General features: G+C 46.7%; 14 non-coding genes and 3 pseudogenes across 14 annotated transcripts; 5 read left to right on the forward strand and 12 right to left on the reverse strand.

The window, feature by feature from the left end:
• Positions 1-2,952: 2,952 nt before the first annotated feature.
• LOC135037004 (U1 spliceosomal RNA) lies at positions 2,953-3,116 on the reverse strand. Its single transcript, XR_010231620.1, has one exon. It is a non-coding gene; the product is annotated as a U1 spliceosomal RNA (small nuclear RNA).
• Positions 3,117-3,808: 692 nt separating this feature from the next.
• Positions 3,809-3,950, reverse strand: LOC135036895 (U1 spliceosomal RNA; annotated as a pseudogene).
• Positions 3,951-4,102: 152 nt separating this feature from the next.
• Positions 4,103-4,266, reverse strand: LOC135036925 (U1 spliceosomal RNA). The gene has a single exon (XR_010231548.1). It is a non-coding gene; the product is annotated as a U1 spliceosomal RNA (small nuclear RNA).
• Positions 4,267-4,958: 692 nt separating this feature from the next.
• Positions 4,959-5,100, reverse strand: LOC135036896 (U1 spliceosomal RNA; annotated as a pseudogene).
• Positions 5,101-5,252: 152 nt separating this feature from the next.
• LOC135036948 (U1 spliceosomal RNA) lies at positions 5,253-5,416 on the reverse strand. Its single transcript, XR_010231563.1, has one exon. It is a non-coding gene; the product is annotated as a U1 spliceosomal RNA (small nuclear RNA).
• Positions 5,417-12,161: 6,745 nt separating this feature from the next.
• LOC135036988 (U5 spliceosomal RNA) lies at positions 12,162-12,277 on the reverse strand. The gene has a single exon (XR_010231603.1). It is a non-coding gene; the product is annotated as a U5 spliceosomal RNA (small nuclear RNA).
• A 275-nt stretch (positions 12,278-12,552) lies between these two features.
• LOC135036952 (U5 spliceosomal RNA) lies at positions 12,553-12,668 on the reverse strand. The gene has a single exon (XR_010231567.1). It is a non-coding gene; the product is annotated as a U5 spliceosomal RNA (small nuclear RNA).
• Positions 12,669-12,942: 274 nt separating this feature from the next.
• Positions 12,943-13,058, reverse strand: LOC135036969 (U5 spliceosomal RNA). Its single transcript, XR_010231584.1, has one exon. It is a non-coding gene; the product is annotated as a U5 spliceosomal RNA (small nuclear RNA).
• A 275-nt stretch (positions 13,059-13,333) lies between these two features.
• LOC135036958 (U5 spliceosomal RNA) lies at positions 13,334-13,449 on the reverse strand. Its single transcript, XR_010231573.1, has one exon. It is a non-coding gene; the product is annotated as a U5 spliceosomal RNA (small nuclear RNA).
• A 274-nt stretch (positions 13,450-13,723) lies between these two features.
• On the reverse strand, positions 13,724-13,839 carry LOC135036956 (U5 spliceosomal RNA). Its single transcript, XR_010231571.1, has one exon. It is a non-coding gene; the product is annotated as a U5 spliceosomal RNA (small nuclear RNA).
• A 268-nt stretch (positions 13,840-14,107) lies between these two features.
• On the reverse strand, positions 14,108-14,223 carry LOC135036978 (U5 spliceosomal RNA). The gene has a single exon (XR_010231593.1). It is a non-coding gene; the product is annotated as a U5 spliceosomal RNA (small nuclear RNA).
• Positions 14,224-14,493: 270 nt separating this feature from the next.
• LOC135036967 (U5 spliceosomal RNA) lies at positions 14,494-14,609 on the reverse strand. The gene has a single exon (XR_010231582.1). It is a non-coding gene; the product is annotated as a U5 spliceosomal RNA (small nuclear RNA).
• A 144-nt stretch (positions 14,610-14,753) lies between these two features.
• On the forward strand, positions 14,754-14,881 carry LOC135036943 (U1 spliceosomal RNA; annotated as a pseudogene).
• A 593-nt stretch (positions 14,882-15,474) lies between these two features.
• Positions 15,475-15,638, forward strand: LOC135037015 (U1 spliceosomal RNA). The gene has a single exon (XR_010231631.1). It is a non-coding gene; the product is annotated as a U1 spliceosomal RNA (small nuclear RNA).
• Positions 15,639-15,789: 151 nt separating this feature from the next.
• LOC135036889 (U1 spliceosomal RNA) lies at positions 15,790-15,952 on the forward strand. Its single transcript, XR_010231518.1, has one exon. It is a non-coding gene; the product is annotated as a U1 spliceosomal RNA (small nuclear RNA).
• Positions 15,953-16,967: 1,015 nt separating this feature from the next.
• LOC135036855 (U1 spliceosomal RNA) lies at positions 16,968-17,131 on the forward strand. Its single transcript, XR_010231483.1, has one exon. It is a non-coding gene; the product is annotated as a U1 spliceosomal RNA (small nuclear RNA).
• Positions 17,132-17,283: 152 nt separating this feature from the next.
• Positions 17,284-17,446, forward strand: LOC135036914 (U1 spliceosomal RNA). The gene has a single exon (XR_010231539.1). It is a non-coding gene; the product is annotated as a U1 spliceosomal RNA (small nuclear RNA).
• The last annotated feature ends 8,344 nt before the right edge of the window (positions 17,447-25,790 follow it).

Here is a 25,790-nt window from a genome sequence, read left to right on the forward strand (position 1 = left end):
TAACCCTTTTCTCTTTTCATATGCAGATGAGGGTTCCAGCCAACTTTGGCCCACTGCTTGGATGACATCACCGTATGCAAATTCGTCTCCTGCAGACCTTCCCCCAGGAATGCTTGTACTAGTTATTGCATATGGTTTGATATTTGATGGTGCTTCAGTATTAGGCAGCCTTCCGCCCTCCCATGTTCATCTGAAAAAATGTGGTCTCCCTGCAGTTGTTGTCCCCAGACGAGAGTTCCCTTGTGCTTCCTCAGTTGAATCTCCTTAACTTGACGGGGAAGGGGCTTGCCCGAGCAGCCACCCTCCCCAGCCCTATCCCAACTCATACTTATTTTGCATATGAGATCTCTATATCATGAAGATTGTTATCACAGGGTGAAGTTCATCCATTATATTTTAAAATAGGAAGGTTCAAATTACATATTTGAATTGCATCTATGTGCTGGATTCAAATGTCCCCCCCCCCTTCCTTTCTCAATTGTGCCCGTCAGCAGCTATTCTAAGGTTGCTGCCAATGGGTGTGACACATTAATTTCTTCTGTGGGGTACACTGGACTCCACAAGGATTCACATTGGGGTGTAGAGTAGGATCTTGATCTGAGGCACCAACCGGCTCAAAGCTTTTGACTGTTCCCAAGATGCTCAGCGCATTCTCCTCTATAACCCCGCTTCCATGAACAGGGAGCTCAGTTTGTAGTTGGTGCCTTCAGTAGCAGGCCACTTAACAGGGGCCTGCCTCAGGCAGCCTATTCTTAGCTATTAATTTTGACAAGAAAATAAGAACTTTTTTTATGAGAATCTACAAGGGCTGCAGCAGGCTAGGTCTAATAGACATCTTTACTGCAGCTTCATCACTCCCAGCGGCGCTGTATACTCCCGTGCCCTGGTTGCTGGGTCACTGCAGCGGAGGCTCCGGTTTCTTCCTAAGGTCAGTCACACACGCACCGCCCTTCCGGATCACGAGGCCGCTGATGAAGGGGAGCGTGGCCGTAGGGGGTGGACCGTGTGCGCACTGGCGTGGACACTGATTACTGGGCAGCCGCTCCACGAGCCACCAGGTACAGTTAAGGAGCACAGGTCTGGGGGTTTTTCTCCCATATTAAACCAATTTTGTACTGCCCGCAGCGCATTGTGATAGGTAATAGGGCCTGATTCAGGTTGGATTGCAATCACAGTAAGCGATCCAACTGCAAAAATTGCTAAGAGCATACGCATGTGCCTGCATTTTCTGCGGCACCCCGCAGAGAATGCGATCGCCTCTGCCTGTCAATCGGGGCAGGGGGGGAGAGGGGGGTCAGCAACACTCCATTTCCAAGTCAGGGATGGAGCGGTGCGGGGGCAAGGCTTCAAAATGGGGTCTGCAACGGAGGAGACACAGGGGGCGTGGTCACAGCGGCTGTATGACATCACATTCAGCCGCTGTGATCACAAAAATGGTGGCGGCTTCCTGCGCGCACATACAGTCTGCACCAGCAGGAGGCTACACCATTTTTTATGATCACGCTGAACTGCAGTGCGACTGCAATTACAGATTGGTCAAGAAGGGAGGCGTCATGCTGGGTGGCCATGTCCTGTCACTGTGCAGGAGCCAGCACCGCTCACACACTAGTCCCCGGGTGCAGCCCCCAACCCCCGGGACACCCGGAGCAACAAAATGTAGATTCAGGCCACCAGGCCACGCCCCTACCTATGAAACCATGCCTCCTTTTTACCATTGCGCTGCTTATCTGCGCGCACTGCATTACAATCTCCTTCGCCACCTCTCTGGGTGTCACCAGTGATAGTGACACCTCTGCCATGCTTGTAGCAGCTGGTCCTAAGATCTACGCCTCAAGCCCTGAGTGTTTGCCCTTGTGACTTGTTGATCATCATAGCGAAGCAGATGCTTACAGAAAACTGCAGGGGCTTAGATTGAAAATAAAAAAATATATGGGTATAAGGTAGAGAGGAGCGGGTTCGGTTCTCCGAGAACCGAATTCCCCACGAACTCCACGTGGTTTACACTGGTCCGAGGCAGGCTCGGTTGTTCCCGCCTGACTCGGAAAACCTGAACAAGGGAAAATGTCATCATCCCGCTGTCGGATTCTCGCGAGATTCGGATTCCATATAAAGAGCTGCGCGTTGCCGCCATTTTTACTCGTGCATTGAAGAGAGAGCGGAGAGGACGTGGCTATGTTCTCTCAGTGGAAATCTCAATATCAGTGCTCAGTATCAGTGGTTACTTATTGCTGCTCAGTAATACTAGTAGTGTGTCTCTCCTGCTCAGTGTCAGTTCTCAGTAGTATCCTCATCAGTGCTCAGTATCACTGCTCATTGTCTTGTGCTGCATTGTGGTGCTCAGCATACTACAGTACATTACTAATAGTCCAGTGCTGCATCTTGCTGCTCAGTGTCAGTTCTAGTATCATCATCAGTGCTCACTATCACTGCTCATTACATTGTGGTGTTCTGTATACTACAGTAACATAGTAATATAGTAACATATAGTAATATAGTTTTTGAGGTTGAAAAGAGGCAAATTGCCCATCGTGTTCAACCTGTTTTAAGTTGTGATGATTCTACATACTTGCTGAATAATGTTTTATGACTAGTTAACTACTACAACTCATGTTACCCCCGGATTAACCATGTTGATATTTTAAGTATTATAACCTTGGATAGCTTTTTCATTCAGAAATGTATCCATTCCTTTTTTAAATCCAATTACAGAGTCCGCCATTACCACCTTCCCTGGCAGGGAATTCCACATCCTGATTGCCCTAACAGTGAAGATCATAGTATCTCACCTGGCAGGTAAGTAGGAGTTAGGCTAGAGCTGTGGAGGATTGCTGCTTGGGCACCCCCTGTCAAGTGAAGGAGATCCAACTGAGGCAGCACAAGGGAACTCTCGAAAGAAGAACAAGGCTAGAGGAAGATCTGAGACAAAGAAATCTGACTTTTACCAGAGCTGACCAGAGGAAAGCACAAACACAGTCCCCCACTACCACAAATAATGCAGTCGAGTTTCCCACATTTGGGGAAATCACAGGGGTCAGCATACCCAGAATGCAATGAATGAACCTCACCCTGGGAGAACAATCTTCATGACCAAGGTATCTCCTATGCAAAATAAGTATGATTTGGGATAGGGCTGGGGAGGGCCGCTGCTCAGGCACATCTCTGTCAAGTAAAGGAGATTCAACTGAGGCAGCACAAGGGAACTCTCATCTGGGGACAACAACTGCAGGGAGAACACATATTTTCAGATGAACATGGGAGGGCAGAAGGCTGCCTAAAACTGAAGCACCCCCAAACAACGAACCAAATGCAACTACTAGTGCAAGCATTCCTGGGGGAAGGCCTGCAGCAGATGGATTTGCATATGGTGATGTCATCCAAGCAGTGGGTCAAAGTTGGCTTCAACCCTCGTCTGCATATGAAAAGAAAAAAGGGGTGTGCAGGGCATGGCGGCCTTTTGCGGCGCTTGGATGACCCCTAGTTCGCATTAAACACCTCCACCCTCCTTCGGTGTGGGGCTCATGTTGGCTATGCCCCAGCCCCTGAAGCATTCAAGCTGATTTCTTGCAGCAGCTGGGCACTGTAACAGCTCCAGAGCTGCTCTGTAAAGCAAGTAAAAGGGTGTGGGCCCTGCAGCACTACCTGTAGTTTGCATTGTGCGTTGGAAGGCACAAAGTAAGCAGATGGGAGAAGTCAGGATAGTGCACAAGGGTATAGAAGGGAGGGGCTCAAGAAAAAAGAAGTGGAAACAGACAGCAAACTAGGCTGGAGAGAGACCTGAGACAAAGAGATCTGAATTATATGAGAGCCGACCAGGGGAAACACAAATTATGCAGTCAAGTTTCCCACATTTGGGGAAATCGCAGGGGCAGCACACCCAGAGTGCAATGGGTGAGCCTTGCCCTGGGAGAAGCATCTTCATGATCATAGTATCTCACCTGGCAGGTAAGTAGGAGTTGGGCTAGAGCTGGGGAGGGTCGCTGCTCGGGCACCCCCCTGTCAAGTGAAGGAGATCCAACTGAGGCAGCACAAGGGAACTCTCGAAAGAAGAACAAGGCTAGAGGAAGATCTGAGACAAAGAAATCTGACTTTTACCAGAGCTGACCAGAGGAAAGCACAAACACAGTCCCCCACTACCACAAATAATGCAGTTGAGTTTCCCACATTTGGGGAAATCACAGGGGTCAGCATACCCAGAATGCAATGAATGAACCTAACCCTGGGAGAACAATCTTCATGACCATGGTATCTCCTATGCAAAATAAGTATGATTTGGGATAGGGCTGGGGAGGGCCGCTGCTCAGGCACATCTCTGTCAAGTAAAGGAGATTCAACTGAGGCAGCACAAGGGAACTCTCATCTGGGGACAACAACTGCAGGGAGAACACATATTTTCAGATGAACATGGGAGGGCAGAAGGCTGCCTAATACTGAAGCACCCCCAAACAACAAACCAAATGCAACAACTAGTGCAAGCATTCCTGGGGGAAGGCCTGCAGCAGATGGATTTGAATATGGTGATGTCATCCAAGCAGTGGGTCAAAGTTGGCTTCAACCCTCGTCTGCATATGAAAAGAATAAAGGGGTGTGCAGGGCATGGCGGCCTTTTGCGGCGCTTGGATGACCCCTAGTTCGCATTAAACACCTCCACCCTCCTTCGGTGTGGGGCTCATGTTGGCTATGCCCCAGCCCCTGAAGCATTCAAGCTGATTTCTTGCAGCAGCTGGGCACTGTAACAGCTCCAGAGCTGCTCTGTAAAGCAAGTAAAAGGGTGTGGGCCCTGCAGCACTACCTGTAGTTTGTATTGTGCGTTGGAAGGCACAAAGTAAGCAGACGGGAGAAGTCAGGATAGTGCACAAGGGTATAGAAGGGAGGGGCTCAAGAAAAAAGAAGTGGAAACAGACAGCAAACTAGGCTGGAGAGAGACCTGAGACAAAGAGATCTGAATTATATGAGAGCCGACCAGGGGAAACACAAATTATGCAGTCAAGTTTCCCACATTTGGGGAAATCGCAGGGGCAGCACACCCAGAGTGCAATGGGTGAGCCTTGCCCTGGGAGAAGCATCTTCATGATCATAGTATCTCACCTGGCAGGTAAGTAGGAGTTGGGCTAGAGCTGGGGAGGGTCGCTGCTCGGGCACCCCCCTGTCAAGTGAAGGAGATCCAACTGAGGCAGCACAAGGGAACTCTCGAAAGAAGAACAAGGCTAGAGGAAGATCTGAGACAAAGAAATCTGACTTTTACCAGAGCTGACCAGAGGAAAGCACAAACACAGTCCCCCACTACCACAAATAATGCAGTTGAGTTTCCCACATTTGGGGAAATCACAGGGGTCAGCATACCCAGAATGCAATGAATTAACCTAACCCTGGGAGAACAATCTTCATGACCATGGTATCTCCTATGCAAAATAAGTATGATTTGGGATAGGGCTGGGGAGGGCCGCTGCTCAGGCACATCTCTGTCAAGTAAAGGAGATTCAACTGAGGCAGCACAAGGGAACTCTCATCTGGGGACAACAACTGCAGGGAGAACACATATTTTCAGATGAACATGGGAGGGCAGAAGGCTGCCTAAAACTGAAGCACCCCCAAACAACAAACCAAATGCAACAACTAGTGCAAGCATTCCTGGGGGAAGGCCTGCCGCAGATGGATTTGCATATGGTGATGTCATCCAAGCAGTGGGTCAAAGTTGGTTCAAACACCTTTGCAAAGTTCTATAAGTTTGATACCCTGGCTGAGGAGGACCTCCTGTTTGCTCAATCGGTGCTGCAAAGTCATCCGCACTCTCCTGCCCGTTTGGGAGCTTTGGTATAATCCCCATGGTCCTTACGGAGTCCCCAGCATCCTCTAGGACGTAAGAGAAAATAAGATTTTAAACCTACCGGTAAATCTTTTTCTCGTAGTCCGTAGAGGATGCTGGGTGCCCGTCCCAAGTGCGGTCTACTTCTGCAAGACTTGTATATAGTTATTGCTTACATAAGGGTTATATGTTAGTTTTCATCGGTCTTGGACTGATGCTATGTTGTTTTCATACTGTTAACTGGGTAGTATATCACAAGTTATACGGTGTGATTGGTGTGGCTGGTATGAATCTTGACCTTGGATTAACAAAAATCCTTTCCTCGTACTGTCCGTCTCCTCTGGGCACAGTTTCTCTAACTGAGGTATGGAGGAGGGGCATAGAGGGAGGAGCCAGTGCACACCCAGATCTAAAGTCTTTCTTAAAGTGCCCATGTCTGCTGCGGAGCCCGTCTATCCCCCATGGTCCTTACGGAGTCCCCATCATCCTCTACGGACTACGAGAAAAAAAAATTACCGGTAGGTTTAAAATGTTATTTTTTTCTCTGCAACCCACTGCTAAATTGTGCTTCCTAGCTGTTTTTTATAAAATCACTTAATTAAATCTAACTCTGATTACGTCAGAGAAGGCCAGGTACCCTACACCATAAGAGGGGGTTTGAAATTTTGACTTGTCTACTTAAAGATCACCAAAATCTGATGACAAGGTCAATTACATCCCTGGGTGGGATTGAACCACCAACCTTTTGGTTAATAGCCCATGTAAGTGCAAGAAATCCTGAAGCACTCACTCATCATGGGAAAGTACCAATGTGTTTCTTACAAAAATTCTCCAGATTATTGACTATTTAAAGTTTTTCTAGGAAACGTTCTAGATGAATGCTTATTAGCCTTTGTCAGTATTGACTTTCGCAAGGTGTCTCTGTGGCGCAATCGGTTAGCATGTTTGGCTATTAACCAAAAGGTTGGTGGTTCAATCCCACCCAGGGATGTAATTGACCTTGTAATCAGATTTTGGTGATCTTTAAGTAGACAAGTCAAAATTTCAAAAACCCCCCTTATGGTGTAGGGTACCTGGCCTTCTCTGATGTAATCAGAGTTAGATTTGATTAAGTGATTTTATAAAAAAACAGCTAGGAAGCACAATTTAGCAGTGAGTTGCAGAGAAAAAAAATTATGCTGGCAGAAAAGTCCAATTGAGTGATTAAACAGCTCTTCATTTTCTGATTTTATGTTTATGCTAACAAATTTGCTCTCTGAAAAGTGTCCACAAAGCCAAGTCTCTGATTAACACCTTTGTAGGAATGGTTTTTCACCTATTACTGAATTAAACTTGCTTCATTGGAAAGGCATCAAAGATGCATCCTCATTTCAATGTCTACTGAAATAATACAGGTTGACACCAGGAAACGTCACTGCATCCTTGCTGCTTCCTCATGGGGAAGTCTGTTTAATGTGAAAACAAGGTGATATCTAATCAGCACACAGGTAAGGAATTAAGAAAATCTTTCTTTATGGGTGAAGATGTTTCTCACAAATTGTTGTCCCAATGCATCATTGAAATTCAAGATGGAAGATGATTTTCATATATCACTTGTACATTTTGCATTGCTCTTCTGGTGACAATGTAGTTTGTTTTTGTCAATTACCATTTCAGTAATAGGGTAAAGAAAATTAAGTGGATTTTTTAAAGAAAACAATGCTGTCAATATACTATTAAAACAAATTAAAATGATAAAAGTTATTGTACTTTAAGTAAAAATAAAAGTGCCAAAATATCAATCCCAGTTTTTGATTACTTTAATTATAAAAAAAAAAATGCACATAGCAGAGGATAGTTTCGATCAATCGACCTCTGGGTTATGGGCCCAGCATGCTTCCATTGCACTACTCTGCTGCTCATGGAAGTGTCAGAGATCCTGAAGACTAAATTGATTAAAGGCCTTAAAGTACTGGACTATAAGGAAAGACTTACTAGGCTGAATATTTATACACTAGAAAAGAGGTGCCTAAGAGGAGATATTATTAATATCTTCAAATATGTAAAGATACATAACAAAGAGTTATCAGAGGAATTATTTATTAAAAGAACACGTGGTCACTCGCTGCGACTGGAGGAAAGTTCAGAACGCAATGGAGGAAAGGTTTCTTCACTGTTAGGGCAATCAGGATGTGGAATTCCCTGCCAGGGAAGGTGGTAATGGCGGACTCTGTAATTGGATTTAAAAAAGGAATGGATACATTTCTGAATGAAAAAGCTATCCAAGGTTATAATACTTAAAATATCAACATGGTTAATCCGGGGGTAACATGAGTTATAGTAGCTAACTAGTCATAAAACATTATTCAGCAAGTATGTAGAATCATCACAACTTAAAACAGGTTGAACACGATGGGCAATTTGCCTCTATTCAACCTCAAAAACTATGTTACTATATTACTATGTTATTGTAGTATACAGAACACCACAATGCAATGAGCAGTGATAGTGAGCACTGATGAGGATACTAGAACTGACACTGAGCAGCAAGATGCAGCACTGGACTATTAGTAATGTACTGTATTATGCTGAGCAACACAATGCAGCACAAGACAATGAACAGTGATACTGAGCACTGATGAGGATACTACTGAGAACTGACACTGAGCAGGAGAGACACACTACTAGTATTACTGAGCAGCAATAAGTAACCACTGATACTGAGCACTGATATTGAGATTTCCACTGAGAGAACATAGCCACGTCCTCTCCGCTCTCTCTTCAATGCACGAGTAAAAATGGCAGCAACGCGCAGCTCTTTATATGGAATCCGAATCTCGCGAGAATCCGACAGCGGGATGATGACATTTTCCCTTGTTCAGGTTTTCCGAGTCAGGCGGGAACAACCGAGCCTGCCTCGGACCAGTGTAAACCACGTGGAGTTCGTGGGGAATTCGGTTCTCGGAGAACCGAACCCGCTCCTCTCTACCTTATACCCTATCAATTTTTTTATTTTCAATCTAAGCCCCTGCAGTTTTCTGTAAGCATCTGCTTCGCTATGATGATCAACAAGTCACAAGGGCAAACACTCAGGGTTTGAGGCGTAGATCTTAGGACCAGCTGCTACAAGCATGGCAGAGGTGTCACTATCACTGGTGACACCCAGAGAGGTGGCGAGGGAGATTGTAATGCAGTGCGCGCAGATAAGCAGTGCAATGGTAAAAAGGAGGCATGGTTTCATAGGTAGGGGCGTGGCCTGGTGGCCTGAATCTACATTTTGTTGCTCCGGGTGTCCCGGGGGTTGGGGGCTGCACCCGGGGACTAGTGTGTGAGCGGTGCTGGCTCCTGCAAAGTGACAGGGCATGGCCACCCAGCATGACGCCTCCCTTCTTGACCATGCTGTAATTGCAGTCGCACTGCAGTTCAGCGTGATCATAAAAAATGGTGTAGGCTCCTGCTGGTGCAGACTGTATGTGCGCGCAGGAAGCCGCCACCATTTTTGTGATCACAGCGGCTGAATGTGATGTCATACAGTCGCTGTGACCACGCCCCCTGTGTCTCCTCCGTTGCAGACCCCATTTTGAAGCCTTGCCCCCGCACCGCTCCATCCCTGACTTGGAAATGGAGTGTTGCTGACCCACCTCTCCCCCCCTTCCCCGCCCCGATTGACAGGCAGAGGCGATCACATTCTCTGCGGGGTGCCGCAGAAAATGCAGGCACATGCGTATGCTCTTAGCAATTTTTGCAGTTGGATCGCTTATTGTGATTGCAATCCAACCTGAATCAGGCCCTATTACCTATCACAATGCGCTGCGGGCAGTACAAAATTGGGTTAATATAGGAGAAAAACCCCCAGACCTGTGCTCCTTAACTGTACCTGGTGGCTAGTGGAGCGGCTGCCCAGTAATCAGTGTCCACCGCAGTGCGCACACGGCCCACCCCCTACGGCCTCGCTCCCCTTCAGCAGCGGCCTCGTGATCCGGAAGGGTGGTGTGTGTGTGACTGACCTTAGGATGAAACCGGAGCCTCCGCTGCAGTGACCCAGCAACCAGGGCACGGGAGTATACAGCGCCGCTGGGAGTGATGAAGCTGCAGTAAAGATGTCTATTAGACCTAGCCTGCTGCAGCCCTTGTAGATTCTCATAAAACAAGTTCTTCTTTTCTTGTCAAAATTAATAGCTAAGAATAGGCTGCCTGAGGCAGGCCCCTGTTAATTGGCCTGCTACTGAAGGCACCAACTACAAACTGAGCTCCCTGTTCATGGAAGCGGGGTTATAGAGGAGAATGCACTGAGCTTCTTGGGAACAGTCAAAAGCTTTGAGCCGGTTGGTGCCTCAGATCAAGATCCTACTCTACACCCCAATGTGAATCCTTGTGGAGTCCAGTGTACCCCACAGAAGAAATTAATGTGTCACACCCATTGGCAGCAACCTTAGAATAGCTGCTGACGGACACAATTGAGAAAGGAAGGGGGGGGGGGGACATTTGAATCCAGCACATAGATGCAATTCAAATATGTAATTCGTACCTTCCTATTTTAAAATATAATGGATGAACCTCACCCTGTGAGAACAATCTTCATGATCAAGAGATCTCATATGCAAAATAAATATGAGTTGGGATAGGGCTGGGGAGGGCTGCTCGGGCAGCACCTCCCCCGTCAAGTTAAGGAGATTCAACTGAGGAAGCACAAGGGAACTCTCGTCTGGGGACAACAACTGCAGGGAGACCACATCTTTTCAGATGAACATGGGAGGGCGGAAGGCTGCCTAATACTGAAGCACCATATGCAACAACTAGTACAAGCATTCCTGGGGGAAGGTCTGCAGCAGACGGATTTGCATACGGTGATGTTATCCAAGCAGTGGGCCAAAGTTGACTGGAACCCTCATCTGCATATGAAAAGAGAAAAGGGGCATGCAGGGCATGGCGGCCTTTTGCAGTGCTTGGATGACCCCTAGTTCACATTAAACACCCCCACCCTCCTTTGGTGTGGGGCTCATGTTGGCCATGCCCCATCCCCTGAAGCATTCAAGCTGATTTCTTGCAGCAGCTGGGCACTGTAACAGCTCCAGAGCTGTTCTGTAAGGCAAGTAAAAGGGTGTGGGCCCTGCAGCACCACCTGTAGTTCGCATTGTGCGTTGGAAGGCACAAAGTAAGCAGACGGGAGGAGAAGTCAGGATAGTGCGCAAGGGCATTCTTTTCTCTTAGTCCGTAGAGGATGCTGGGGTCACATTAAGAACCATGGGGTATAGACGGGATCCGCAAGAGACATGGGCACTTTAAGACTTTCAAAGGGTGTGAACTGGCTCCTCCCTCTATGCCCCTCCTCCAGACTCCAGTTATAGGAACTGTGCCCAGGGAGACGGACATTTCGAGGAAAGGATTTATTGTTAAACTAAGGTGAGCATCTTACCAGCTCACACCTTAAACATGCCACAGAACGTGGCATTCAACAGAACACAAGCCAACGGCATGAACAATTGCAGCAAAAAGCTGACCAGAACCATAACACAACATGTGTATAACCACAAGTAATAACTGCAGACACAGTATGGACTGGGACGGGTGCCCAGCATCCTCTACAGACTAAGAGAAAAGGATTTACCGGTAGGTATTAAAATCCTATTTTCTCATACGACCTAGAGGATGCTGGGGTCACATTAAGAACCATGGGGTTATACCAAAGCTCTTGAACGGGTGGGAGAGTGCGTACGACTCTGCAGCACCGAATGACCCAACTTAAGGTTATCATCAGCCAAGGTATCAAACTTGTAAAACTTAGCAAAAGTGTTTACTAAATAGCTGCTCGGCAAAGTTGCAATGCCGAGACTCCCCGACCAGCTGCCAAGGATGAACCCACCTTTCTAGTAGAATGGGTCTTCACCTACTTCAGTAACGGCAATCCTGCCGTGGAACGAGCATGCTGAATCTTACCACAGATCCAGCGCATAATGGTCTGCATGGAAGCAGGACACCAAATCCTGTTGGGAGCATACAGGACAAACAGAGCCTCTGTTTTCCTAATCTGAACCGTTCTGGTGACATACATTTTCAAAGTTCTGACCACAGCCAGAGACTTTGACTCAACGAAGGTGTCAGTGGCCAAAGGCACCATGTGGAAAGATGAACCACCTTCGGCAGAAATTGTTGACGTGTCCTCAATTCTGCTCTATCTTCATGAAAGATCAAATCAAGGCTCTTGTGATACTGCATGGTTTGTACTGTTTTCCATGTGCTCCCTGACCTTTAAGCAAGTAGCATGGTCAAGAAAGTTCTGTTTGAAAAGAAACAACATTTACTGTCATTGTTATGCAAATAAACTAACATTAAAGCTAACAAGAAAGCACACTCGTTCTGTCTTTAAACTGATAAAAGAAACCCCAATAATATGGGGCATGCAAAAATTGAGATAAAACTCAGTTTTGCTCCTCTCCACGGAAATCTTTAATAAAAGGCAAAATATTTGTTAGTTCTGAAGAGAAACCAGAGCATGACCAAGATTCCACCTGTCGCCTGAGTGCCATGCCAGCAGTTCTCATTCAGCTGAAAGTGAGCACCCAATTTGAATGAAAGAAAGCAGATTTCTCACCAGGCTTCCCCTTGCTATAAACATGGTTTGTACTCTTTTCCATGAGCTCCCAGATCTTTCAAGCAATTAGTGTGGTCAAGAAAGTTCTGTTTGAAAAGAAACAAACATTTACTGTCATTTCTATGCAAATGAGCTTACATTAAAGCACACTCGTTCTATCTTTAAACCGATAAAATAAAACCCCAATAAGATGGGGCATGCAAAAATTGAGATAAAACTCAGTTTTGCTCCTCTCCACGGAAATCTTTAGTAAAAGGCGAAAGATTTGTTCGTTCTGAAGAGAAACCAGAACATGACCAAGATTCCACCTGTCGCCTGAGTGCCATGCCAGCAGTCCTCATTCAGCTCAAAGTGAGCACCCAATTTGAAAGAAAGAAAGCAGATTTCTCACCAGGCTTCCCCTTGCTATAAACATGGTTTGTACTCTTTTCCATGTGCTCCCAGATCTTTCAAGCAATTAGTATAGTCAAGAAAGTTCTGTTTGAAAAGAAACAAACATTTACTGTCATTTCTATGCAAATGAGCTTACATTAAAGCACACTCGTTCTATCTTTAAACCGATAAAAGAAACCCCAATAAGACGGAGCATGCAAAAATTGAGATAAAACTCAGTTTTGCTCCTCTCCACGGAAATCTTTAGTAAAAGGCGAAAGATCTGTTCGTTTTGAAGAGAAACCAGAGCATGACCAAGATTCCACCTGTCGCCTGAGTGCCATGCCAGCAATCCTCATTCAGCTCAAAGTGAGCACCCAATTTGAAAGAAAGAAAGCAGATTTCTCACCAGGCTTCCCCTTGCTATAAACATGGTTTGTACTCTTTTCCATGTGCTCCCAGATCTTTCAAGCAATTAGTGTGGTCAAGAAAGTTCTGTTTGAAAAGAAACAAACATTTACTGTCATTTCTATGCAAATGAGCTTACATTAAAGCACACTCGTTCTATCTTTAAACCGATAAAATAAAATCCCAATAAGATGGGGCATGCAAAAATTGAGATAAAACTCAGTTTTGCTCCTCTCCACGGAAATCTTTAGTAAAAGGCGAAAGATTTGTTCGTTCTGAAGAGAAACCAGAACATGACCAAGATTCCACCTGTCGCCTGAGTGCCATGCCAGCAGTCCTCATTCAGCTCAAAGTGAGCACCCAATTTGAAAGAAAGAAAGCAGATTTCTCACCAGGCTTCCCCTTGCTATAAACATGGTTTGTACTCTTTTCCATGTGCTCCCAGATCTTTCAAGCATTTAGTATAGTCAAGAAAGTTCTGTTTGAAAAGAAACAAACATTTACTGTCATTTCTATGCAAATGAGCTTACATTAAAGCACACTCGTTCTATCTTTAAACCGATAAAAGAAACCCCAATAAGACGGAGCATGCAAAAATTGAGATAAAACTCAGTTTTGCTCCTCTCCACGGAAATCTTTAGTAAAAGGCGAAAGATCTGTTCGTTTTGAAGAGAAACCAGAGTATGACTAAGATTCCACCTGTCGCCTGAGTGCCATGCCAGCAGTCCTCATTCAGCGCAAAGTGAGCACCCAATTTGAAAGAAAGAAAGAAAGCAGATTTCTCACCAGGCTTCCCCTTGCTATAAGCATGGTTTGTACTCTTTTCCATGTGCTCCCAGATCTTTCAAGCAATTAGAATGGTCAAGAAAGTTCTGCTTGAAAAGAAACAGACATTTATAGTCATTGTTATGCAAATAAACTTACATTAAAGCTAACAAGAAACTGATAAAAGAAACCCCAATAATATGGGGCATGCAAAAATTGAGATAAAACTCAGTTTTGCTCCTCTCCACAGAAATCTTTAATAAAAGGCGAAAGATTTGTTCGTTCTGAAGAGAAACCAGAGCATGACCAAGATTCCACCTGTCTCCTAAATGCTGTGCCAGCAGTCCTCATTCAGATCAAAGTGAGCGCCCAACTTGAAAGTAAGCAGATTTCTCACCTGGCTTCTCCTTGCTATAAGCATGGTTTGTACTGTATTCCATGTGCTCCCAGATCTTTCAAGCAAGTAGCATGGTCAAGAAAGTTCTGTTTGAAAAGAAACAAACATTTACTGTCATTTCTATGCAAATGAGCTAACATTAAAGCACACTCATTCTATCTTTAAACCGATAAAAGAAACCCCAAAAAGATGGGGCATGCAAAAATTGAGATAAAACTCGGTTTTGCTCCTCTCCACGGAAATCTTTAATAAAAGGCGAAAGATTTGTTCGTTCTGAAGAGAAACCAGAGCATGACCAAGATTTTTATCTGAAAATATGTGTTCTCCCTGCAGTTGTTGTCCCCAGATGAGAGTTCCCTTGTGCTGCCTCAGTTGAATCTCCTTTACTTGACAGAGATGTGCCTGAGCAGCGGCCCTCCCCAGCCCTATCCCAAATCATACTTATTTTGCATAGGAGATACCATGGTCATGAAGATTGTTCTCCCAGGGTGAGGTTCATTCATTGCATTCTGGGTATGCTGACCCCTGTGATTTTCCCAAATGTGGGAAACTCGCTTTTATACCCTTGTGCACTATCCTGACTTCTCCTCCTGTCTGCTTACTTTGTGCCTTCCAATGCACAATGCAAACTACAGGTAGTGCTGCAGGGCCCACACCCTTTTACTTGCCTTACAGAGCAGCTCAGGAGCTGATACAGTGCCAAGCTGCTGCAAGAAATCAGCTTGAATGCTTCAGGGGATGGGGCATGGCCAACATGAGCCCCACACCGAAGGAGGGTGGGGGTGTTTAATGCGAACTAAGGGTCATCCAAGCGCCGCAAAAGGCCGCCATGCCCTGCATACCCCTTTTCTCTTTTCATATGCAGATGAGGGTTCCAGCCAACTTTGGCCCACTGCTTGGATGACATCACCGTATGCAAATCCGTCTTCTGCAGAACTTCCCCCAGGAATGCTTGCACTAGTTGTTGCATTTGGTTTGTTGTTTGGGGGTGCTTCAGTATTAGGCAGCCTTCTGCCCTCCCATGTTCATCTGAAAATATGTGTTCTCCCTGCAGTTGTTGTCCCCAGATGAGAGTTCCCTTGTGCTGCCTCAGTTGAATCTCCTTTACTTGACAGAGATGTGCATGAGCAGCGGCCCTCCCCAGCCCTATCCCAAATCATACTTATTTTGCATAGGAGATACCATGGTCATGAAGATTGTTCTCCCAGGGTGAGGTTCATTCATTGCATTTTGGGTATGCTGACCCCTGTGATTTACCCAAATGTGGGAAACTCGACTGCATTATTTGTGGTAGTGGGGGACTGTGTTTGTGCTTTCATCTGGTCAGCTCTGTTAAAACTCAGATTTCTTTGTCTCAGATTTTCCTCTAGCCTTGTTCTTCTTTCGAGAGTTCCCTTGTGCTGCCTCAGGTGGATCTCCTTCACTTGACAGGGGGTGCCCGAGCAGCAACCCTCCCCAGCTCTAGCCCAACTCCTACTTACCTGCCAGGTGAGATACTATGATCAGGAAGGTGCTTCTCCCAGGGCAAGGCTCACCCATTGCACTCTGGGTGTGCTGCTCCTACGATTTCCCCAAATGTGGGACACTTGACTGCATAATTTGTGTTTCCTCTGGTCGGCTCTCGTATAATTCAGATCTCTTTGTCTCAGGTCTTTCTCCAGCCTAGTTTGCTGTCTGTTTCCACTTCTTTTATCTTGAGCCCCTCCCTTCTATACCCTTGTGCACTATCCTGACTTCTCCTCCCGTCTGCTTACTTTGTGCCTTCCAATGCACAATACAAACTACAGGTAGTGCTGCAGGGCCCACACAATCTTTTACTTGCCTTAAAGAGCAGCTCTGGAGCTGTTACAGTGCCCAGCTGCTGCAAGAAATCAGCTTGAATGCTTCAGGGGATGGGGCATGGAACCTTCAGGGGATGGGGCATGGAACCTTCCTGGTTCCTCTGTAGGGACCAGGAAGGTCCCTACAGAGGAATTTCAGCTGGGTCGTTTTCTGCACTTCCTACAGTCGGGAGTGACTATGGGCCTAAAAATTGGGTTCCATTAAGGTCCAGATTTCGGCTCTGTCGATTTTCTTCCAGAAAGAACTGGCTTCACTGCCTGAAGTTCAGACATTTGTAAAGGGAGTGCTACATATTCAGCCCCTTTTGTGCCTCCTTTGGCACCTTGGGATCTCAACGTGGTGTTGAGTTTCCTGAAATCACATTGGTTTGAGCCACTTAAAACTGTGGATTTGAAATATCTCACATGGAAAAAAGTGGTCATGGTTCCAAAGGTGGGTGGGGGTGTTTAATGCGAACTAGGGGTAATCCAAGCACCGCAAAAGGCCGCCATGCCCTGCACGCCCCTTTTCTCTTTTCATATGCAGATGAGGGTTGAAGCCAACTTTGACCCACTGCTTGGATGACATCACCATATGCAAATCCATCTGCTGCATGCACTAATGCTTGCACTAGTTGTTGCATTTGGTTTGTTGTTTGGGGGTGCTTCAGTATTAGGCAGCCTTCTGCCCTCCCATGTTCATCTGAAAATATGTGTTCTCCCTGCAGTTGTTGTCCCCAGATGAGAGTTCCCTTGTGCTGCCTCAGTTGAATCTCCTTTACTTGACAGAGATGTGCCTGAGCAGCGGCCCTCCCAGCCCTATCCCAAATCATACTTATTTTGCATAGGAGACACCATGGTCATGAAGATTGTTCACCCAGGGTGAGGTTCATTCATTGCATTCTGGGTATGCTGACCCCTGTGATTTCCCCAAATGTGGGAAACTCGCCTGCATTTTTTGTGGTAGTGGGGGACTGTGTTTGTGTTTTCCTCTGGTCAGCTCTGGTAAAAGTCAGATTTCTTTGTCTCATATATTCCTCTAGCCTTGTTCTTCTTTCGAGAGTTCCCTTGTGCTGCCTCAGTTGGATCTCCTTCACTTGACAGGGGGGTGCCCGAGCAGTGACCCTCCCCAGCTCTAGCCCAACTCCTACTTACCTGCCAGGTGAGATACTATGATCATGAAGGTGCTTCTCCCAGGGCAAGGCTCACCCATTGCACTCTGGGTGTGCTGCTCCTGTGATTTCCCCAAATGTGGGAAACTTGATTGCATAATTTGTGTTTCCCCTGGTCGGCTCTCGTATAATTCAGATCTCTTTGTCTCAGGTCTCTCTCCAGCCTAGTTTGCTGTCTGTTTCCACTTCTCTTTTCTGGAGCCACTCCCTTCTATGCCCTTGCGCACTATCCTGACTTCTCCCGTCTGCTTACTTTGTGCCTTCCAACGCACAATGCGAACTACAGGTAGTGCTGCAGGGCCCACACCCTTTTAGTTGCCTTACAGAGAAGCTCTGGAGCTGTTACAGTGCCCAGCTGCTGCAAGAAATCAGCTTGAATGCTTCAGGGGCTGGGGCATAGCCAACATGAGCCCCACACCAAAGGAGGGTGGGGGTGTTTAATGCGAACTAGGGGTCATCCAAGCACCGCAAAAGGCCGCCATGCCCTGCATGCCCCTTTTCTCTTTTCATATGCAGATGAGGGTTCCAGCCAACTTTGGCCCACTGCTTGGATGACATCACCGTATGCAAATCCGTCTGCTGCAGACCTTCCCCCAGGAATGCTTGTACTAGTTGTTGCATATGGTTTGATATTTGATGGTGCTTCAGTATTAGGCAGCCTTCCGCCCTCCCATGTTCATCTGAAAAGATGTGGTCTCCCTGCAGTTGTTGTCCCCAGACGAGAGTTCCCTTGTGCTTCCTCAGTTGAATCTCCTTAACTTGATGGGGGAGGGGCTGCCCGAGCAGCCACCCTCCCCAGCCCTATCCCAACTCATACTTATTTTGCATATGAGATCTCTTGATCATGAAGATTGTTCTCACAGGGTGAAGTTCATCCATTATATTTTAAAATAGGAAGGTACAAATTACATATTTGAATTGCATCTATGTGCTGGATTCAAATGTCCCCCCCCCTTCCTTTCTCAATTGTGCCCATCAGCAGCTATTCTAAGGTTGCTGCCAATGGGTGTGACACATTAATTTCTTCTGTGGGGTACACAGGACTCCACAAGGATTCACATTGGGGTGTAGAGTAGGATCTTGATCTGAGGCACCAACCGACTCAAAGCTTTTGACTGTTCCCAAGATGCTCAGCGCATCCTCCTCTATAACCCCGCTTCCATGAACAGGGAGCTCAGTTTGTAGTTGGTGCCTTCAGTAGCAGGCCACTTAACAGGGGCCTGCCTCAGGAAGCCAATTCTTAGCTATTCATTTTGACAAGAAAAGAAGAACTTGTTTTATGAGAATCTACAAGGGCTGCAGCAGGCTAGGTCTAATAGACATCTTTACTGCAGCTTCATCACTCCCAGCGGCGCTGTATACTCCCGTGCCCTGGTTGCTGGGTCACTGCAGCGGAGGCTCCGGTTTCTTCCTAAGGTCAGTCACACACACACCGCCCTTCCGGATCACGAGGCCGCTGATGAAGGGGAGCGTGGCCGTAGGGGGTGGACCGTGTGCGCACTGGCGTGGACACTGATTACTGGGCAGCCGCTCCACTAGCCACCAGGTACAGTTAAGGAGCACAGGTCTGGGGGTTTTTCTCCAATATTAAACCAATTTTGTACTGCCCGCAGCGCATTGTGATAGGTAATAGGGCCTGATTCAGGTTGGATTGCAATCACAATAAGTGATCCAACTGCAAAAATTGCTAAGAGCATACGCATGTGCCTGCATTTTCTGCGGCACCCCGCAGAGAATGCGATCGCCTCTGCCTGTCAATCGGGGCAGGGGGGGAGAGGGGGGTCAGCAACACTCCATTTCCAAGTCAGGGATGGAGCGGTGCGGGGGCAAGGCTTCAAAATGGGGTCTGCAATGGAGGAGACACAGGGGGCGTGGTCACAGCAGCTGTATGACATCACATTCAGCCGCTGTGATCACAAAAATGGTGGCGGCTTCCTGCGCGCACATACAGTCTGCACCAGCAGGAGGCTACACCATTTTTTATGATCACGCTGAACTGCAGTGCGACTGCAATTACAGCATGGTCAAGAAGGGAGGCGTCATGCTGGGTGGCCATAAGAGATGAGCGGGTTCGGTTCCTCGGAATCCGAACCCGCCCGAACTTCACCCTTTTTTGCTCGGGTCCGAGCAGACTCGGATCCTCTCGCCTTGCTCGGTTAACCCGAGCGCGCCCGAACGTCATCATCCCGCTGTCGGATTCTCACGAGACTTGGATTCTATATAAGGAGCCGCGCGTCGCCGCCATTTTCACACGTGCATTGAGATTGATAGGGAGAGGACGTGGCTGGCGTCCTCTCCGTTTAGATTAGAAGATAGAGACGAGTGACATTTGATTTACTACTAATTTGGGGAGCAGTTGAACTTGTCAGGAGTACTCAGTAGTGCAGAGTTTTGCTGATAGTGACCACCAGTTTTATTATTTATAATCCGTTCTCTGCCTGAAAAAAAACGATACACATACCATATCTGTGCTCAGCCTCAGTGTGCTGCATGATATATCATCTATGTATATCTGACTGTGCTGAGTGCTCACTGCTCACACAGCTTAATTGTGGGGGAGACTGGGGAGCAGTTATAGCAGGAGTACAGTGCACACTTTTGCTGCCAGTGTGACCACCAGTATATTGTCTGCCTGAAAAAGTTAAACACTCCTGTGGTGTTTTTTTTTTATTCTATAAATGCATTCTGCTGACAGTGTCCAGCAGGTCCGTCATACATATATTATATAAATATTTACCTGCAGTAGTGTTATATTTTTTTTTTCATCTTTATCATCTCTATATTAGCAGACGCAGTACGGTAGTCCACGGCTGTGGCTATCTCTGTGTCGTCAGTGCTCGTCCATAATTGTATACCTACCTACCTGTGGTGGTTTTTTTTTTTCTATCTTCTTCATACTAGTAGTTTAGGAGTCTACTGACAGTGTCCACCAGGTCCATCATTATATTATATACCTACAGTAGTAATATATTTATTATATTATCTATACTAGCAGACGCAGTACGGTAGTCCACGGCTGTGGCTATCTCTGTGTCGTCAGTGCTCGTCCATAATTGTATACCTACCTACCTGTGGTGGGTTTTTTTTTTTATCTTCTTCATACTAGTAGTTTAGCAGTCTGCTGACAGTGTCCACCAGGTCCGTCATTATATTATATACCTACAGTAGTAATATATTTATTATATTATCTATACTAGCAGATGCAGTACGGTAGTCCACGGCTGTACCTACCTCTGTGTCGTCAGTGCTCGTCCATAATTGTATACCTACCTGTGGTGGGGTTTTTTTTTCTATCTTCTTCATACTAGTAGTTTAGGAGTCTGCTGACAGTGTCCACCAGGTCCGTCATTATATTATATACCTACAGTAGTAATATATTTAGTATATTATCTATACTAGCAGACGCAGTACGGTAGTCCACGGCTGTACCTACCTCTGTGTCGTCACTCGTCCATAATTGTATACCTAACTGTGGTGGTTTTTTTTTTCTATCTTCTTCATACTAGTAGTTTAGAAGTCTGCTGACAATGTCCACCAGGTCCGTCATTATATTATATATACCTACAGTAGTTATATATATTTTTTTTTATATCATTAATTATCATCTCTATACTAGCAGACGCAGTACGGTAGGCCACGGCTGTGGCTATCTCTGTGTCGTCAGTGCTCGTCCATAATTGTATACCTACCTACCTGTGGTGGAAGTTTTTTTCTATCTTCTTCATACTAGTAGTTTAGCAGTCTGCTGACAGTGTCCACCAGGTCCGTCATTATATTATATATACCTACAGTAGTTATATATATATTTTTTTTTATATCATTAATTATCATCTCTATACTAGCAGACGCAGTACGGTAGTCCACGGCTGTAGCTACCTCTGTGTCGTCAGTCACTCGTCATCCATAAGTATACTAGTATCCATCCATCTCCATTGTTTACCTGAGGTGCCTTTTAGTTGTGCCTATTAAAATATGGAGAACAAAAATGTTGAGGTTCCAAAAATAGGGAAAGATCAAGATCCACTTCCACCTCGTGCTGAAGCTGCTGCCACTAGTCATGGCCGAGACGATGAAATTCCATCAACGTCGTCTGCCAAGGCCGATGCCCAATGTCATAGTACAGAGCATGTAAAATCCAAAACACAAAAGATCAGTAAAAAAATGACTCAAAAATCTAAATAAAAATCGTCGGAGGAGAAGCGTAAACTTGCCAATATGCCATTTACCACACGGAGTGGCAAGGAACGGCTGAGGCCCTGGCCTATCTTCATGGCTAGTGGTTCAGCTTCACATGAGGATGGAAGCACTCAGCCTCTCGCTAGAAAAATGAAAAGACTTAAGCTGGCAAAAGCACAGCAAAGAACTGTGCGTTCTTCAAAATCACAAATCCACAAGGAGAGTCCAATTGTGTCGGTTGCGATGCCTGACCTTCCCAACACTGGACGTGAAGAGCATGCACCTTCCACCATTTGCACGCCCCCTGCAAGTGCTGGAAGGAGCACCCGCAGTCCAGTTCCTGATAGTCAGATTGAAGATGTCAGTGTTGAAGTACACCAGGATGAGGAGAATATGGGTGTTGCTGGCACTGGGGAGGAAATTGACAAGGAGGATTCTGATGGTGAGGTGGTTTGCTTAAGTCAGGCACCCGGCGAGACACCTGTTGTCCGTGGGAGGAATATGGCCATTGACATGCCTGGTGAAAATACCAAAAAAATCAGCTCTTCGGTGTGGAAGTATTTCAACAGAAATGCGGACAACAGGTGTCAAGCCGTGTGTTGCCTTTGTCAAGCTGTAATAAGTAGGGGTAAGGACGTTAACCACCTCGGAACATCCTCCCTTATACGTCACCTGCAGCGCATTCATCATAAGTCAGTGACAAGTTCAAAAACTTTGGGCGACAGCGGAAGCAGTCCACTGACCAGTAAATCCCTTCCTCTTGTAACCAAGCTCACGCAAACCACCCCACCAACTCCCTCAGTGTCAATTTCCTCCTTCCCCAGGAATGCCAATAGTCCTGCAGGCCATGTCACTGGCAATTCTGACGAGTTCTCTCCTGCCTGGGATTCCTCCGATGCATCCTTGAGTGTAACGCCTACTGCTGCTGGCGCTGCTGTTGTTGCTGCTGGGAGTCGATGGTCATCCCAGAGGGGAAGTCGTAAGACCACTTTTACTACTTCCACCAAGCAATTGACTGTCCAACAGTCCTTTGCGAGGAAGATGAAATATCACAGCAGTCATCCTGCTGCAAAGCGGATAACTGAGGCCTTGGCATCCTGGGCAGTGAGAAACGTGGTTCCGGTATCCATCATTACTTCAGAGCCAACTATAGACTTGATTGAGGTACTGTGTCCCCGGTACCAAATACTATCTAGGTTCCATTTCTCTAGGCAGGCGATACCGAAAATGTACACAGACCTCAGAAAAAGACTCACCAGTGTCCTAAAAAATGCAGTTGTACCCAATGTCCACTTAACCACGGACATGTGGACAAGTGGAGCAGGGCAGACTCAGGACTATATGACTGTGACAGCCCACTGGGTAGATGTATTGACTCCCGCCGCAAGAACAGCAGCGGCGGCACCAGTAGCAGCATCTCGCAAACGCCAACTCTTTCCTAGGCAGGCTACGCTTTGTATCACCGCTTTCCAGAATACGCACACAGATGAAAACCTCTTACGGCAACTGAGGAAGATCATCACAGAATGGCTTACCCCAATTGGACTCTCCTGTGGATTTGTGGCATCGGACAACGCCAGCAATATTGTGCGTGCATTATATCTGGGCAAATTCCAGCACGTCCCATGTTTTGCACATACCTTGAATTTGGTGGTGCAGAATTATTTAAAAAACGACAGGGGCGTGCAAGAGATGCTGTCGGTGGCCACAAGAATTGCGGGACACTTTCGGCGTACAGGCACCACGTACAGAAGACTGGAGCAACACCAAAAACGCCTGAACCTGCCCTGCCATCATCTGAAGCAAGAAGTGGAAACGAGGTGGAATTCAACCCTCTATATGCTTCAGAGGATGGAGGAGCAGCAAAAGGCCATTCAAGCCTATACATCTGACCACGATATAGGAGGTGGAATGCACCTGTCTCAAGCGCAGTGGAGAATGATTTCAACGTTGTGCAAGGTTCTGCAACCTTTTGAACTTGCCACACGTGAAGTCAGTTCAGACACTGCCAGCCTGAGTCAGGTCATTCCCGTCATCAGGCTTTTGCAGAAGAAGCTGGAGACATTGAAGGAGGAGCTAAGACAGAGCGATTCCGCTAGGCATGTGGGACTTGTGGATGGAGCCCTTCATTCGCTTAACCAGGATTCACGGGTGGTCAATCTGTTGAAATCAGAGCACTACATTTTGGCCACCGTGCTCGATCCTAGATTTAAAACCTACGTTGTATCTCTCTTTCCGGCAGACACAAGTCTGCAGGGGTTCAAAGACCTGCTGGTGAGAAAATTATCAAGTCAAGCGGAACTTGATCGGTCAACAGCTCCTCCTTCACAGTCTCCCGCAATTGGGGGAGCGAGGAAAAGGCTCAGAATTCCGAGCCCACCCGCTGGCGGTGATGCAGGGCAGTCTGGAGCGACTGCTGATGCTGACATCTGGTCCGGACTGAAGGACCTGCCAACGATTACGGACATGTCGTCTACTGTCACTGCATATGATTCTCTCACCATTGAAAGAATGGTGGAGGATTATATGAGTGACCGCATCCAAGTAGGCACGTCAGACAGTCCGTACGTATACTGGCAGGAAAAAGAGGCAATTTGGAGGCCCTTGCACAAACTGGCTTTATTCTACCTAAGTTGCCCTCCCAAAAGTGTGTACTCTGAAAGAGTGTTTAGTGCCGCCGCTCACCTTGTCAGCAATCGGCGTACGAGGTTACTTCCAGAAAATGTGGAGAAGATGATGTTCATTAAAATGAATTATAATCAATTGCTCCGTGGAGACATTGACCAGCAGCAATTGCCTCCACAAAGTATACAGGGAGCTGAGATGGTGGATTCCAGTGGGGACGAATTGATAATCTGTGAGGAGGGGGATGTACACGGTGATGAATCGGAGGATGATGATGAGGTGGACATCTTGCCTCTATAGAGCCAGTTTGTGCAAGGAGAGATTTATTGCTTCTTTTTTGGTGGGGGTCCAAACCAACCCGTCATTTCAGTCACAGTCGTGTGGCAGACCCTGTCACTGAAATGATGGGTTGGTTAAAGTGTGCATGTCCTGTTTATACAACATAAGGGTGGGTGGGAGGGCCCAAGGCAATTCCACCTTGCACCTCTTTTTTCCTTTATTTTTCTTTGCGTCATGTGCTGTTTGGGGAGTGTTTTTTGGAAGGGCCATCCTGCGTGACACTGCAGTGCCACTCCTAGATGGGCCAGGTGTTTGTGTCGGCCACTTGGGTCGCTGAGCTTAGTCACACAGCTACCTCATTGCGCCTCTTTTTTTCTTTGCGTCATGTGCTGTTTGGGGAGTGTTTTTTGGAAGGGCCATCCTGCGTGACACTGCAGTGACACTCCTAGATGGGCCAGGTGTTTGTGTCGTCCACTTGGGTCGCTGAGCTTAGTCACACAGCTACCTCATTGCGCCACTTTTTTTCTTTGCGTCATGTGCTGTTTGGGGAGTGTTTTTTGGAAGGGCCATCCTGCGTGACACTGGAGTGCCACTCCTAGATGGGCCAGGTGTTTGTGTCGGCCACTTGGGTCGCTGAGCTTAGTCACACAGCTACCTCATTGCGCCTCTTTTTTTCTTTGCGTCATGTGCTGTTTGGGGAGTGTTTCTGGAAGGGCCATCCTGCGTGACACTGCAGTGCCACTCCTAGATGGGCCAGGTGTTTGTGTCGGCCACTTGGGTCGCTGAGCTTAGTCACACAGCTACCTCATTGCGCCTCTTTTTTTCTTTGCGTCATGTGCTGTTTGGGGAGTGTTTTTTGGAAGGGCCATCCTGCGTGACACTGCAGTGCCACTCCTAGATGGGCCAGGTGTTTGTGTCGGCCACTTGGGTCGCTGAGCTTAGTCACACAGCTACCTCATTGCGCCTCTTTTTTTCTTTGCGTCATGTGCTGTTTGGGGAGTGTTTTTTGGAAGGGCCATCATGCGTGACACTGCAGTGCCACTCCTAGATGGGCCAGGTGTTTGTGTCGGCCACTTGGGTCACTGAGCTTAGTCATCCAGCGACCTCGGTGCAAATTTTAGGACTAAAAATAATATTGTGAGGTGTGAGGTGTTAAGAATAGACTGAAAATTAGTGGAAATTATGGTTATTGAGGTTAATAATACTTTGGGATCAAAATGACTCCCAAATTCTATGATTTAAGCTGTTTTTTAGGGTTTTTTGAAAAAAACACCCGAATCCAAAACACACCCGAATCCGACAAAAAAAATTCGGTGAGGTTTAGCCAAAACGCGTTCGAACCCAAAACACGGCCGCGGAACCGAACCCAAAACCAAAACACAAAACCCGAAAAATTTCCGGT

This window comes from Pseudophryne corroboree, unplaced genomic scaffold (assembly GCF_028390025.1).
Source record: "Pseudophryne corroboree isolate aPseCor3 unplaced genomic scaffold, aPseCor3.hap2 scaffold_663, whole genome shotgun sequence".
Taxonomy (NCBI): Eukaryota; Metazoa; Chordata; class Amphibia; order Anura; family Myobatrachidae; genus Pseudophryne; species Pseudophryne corroboree.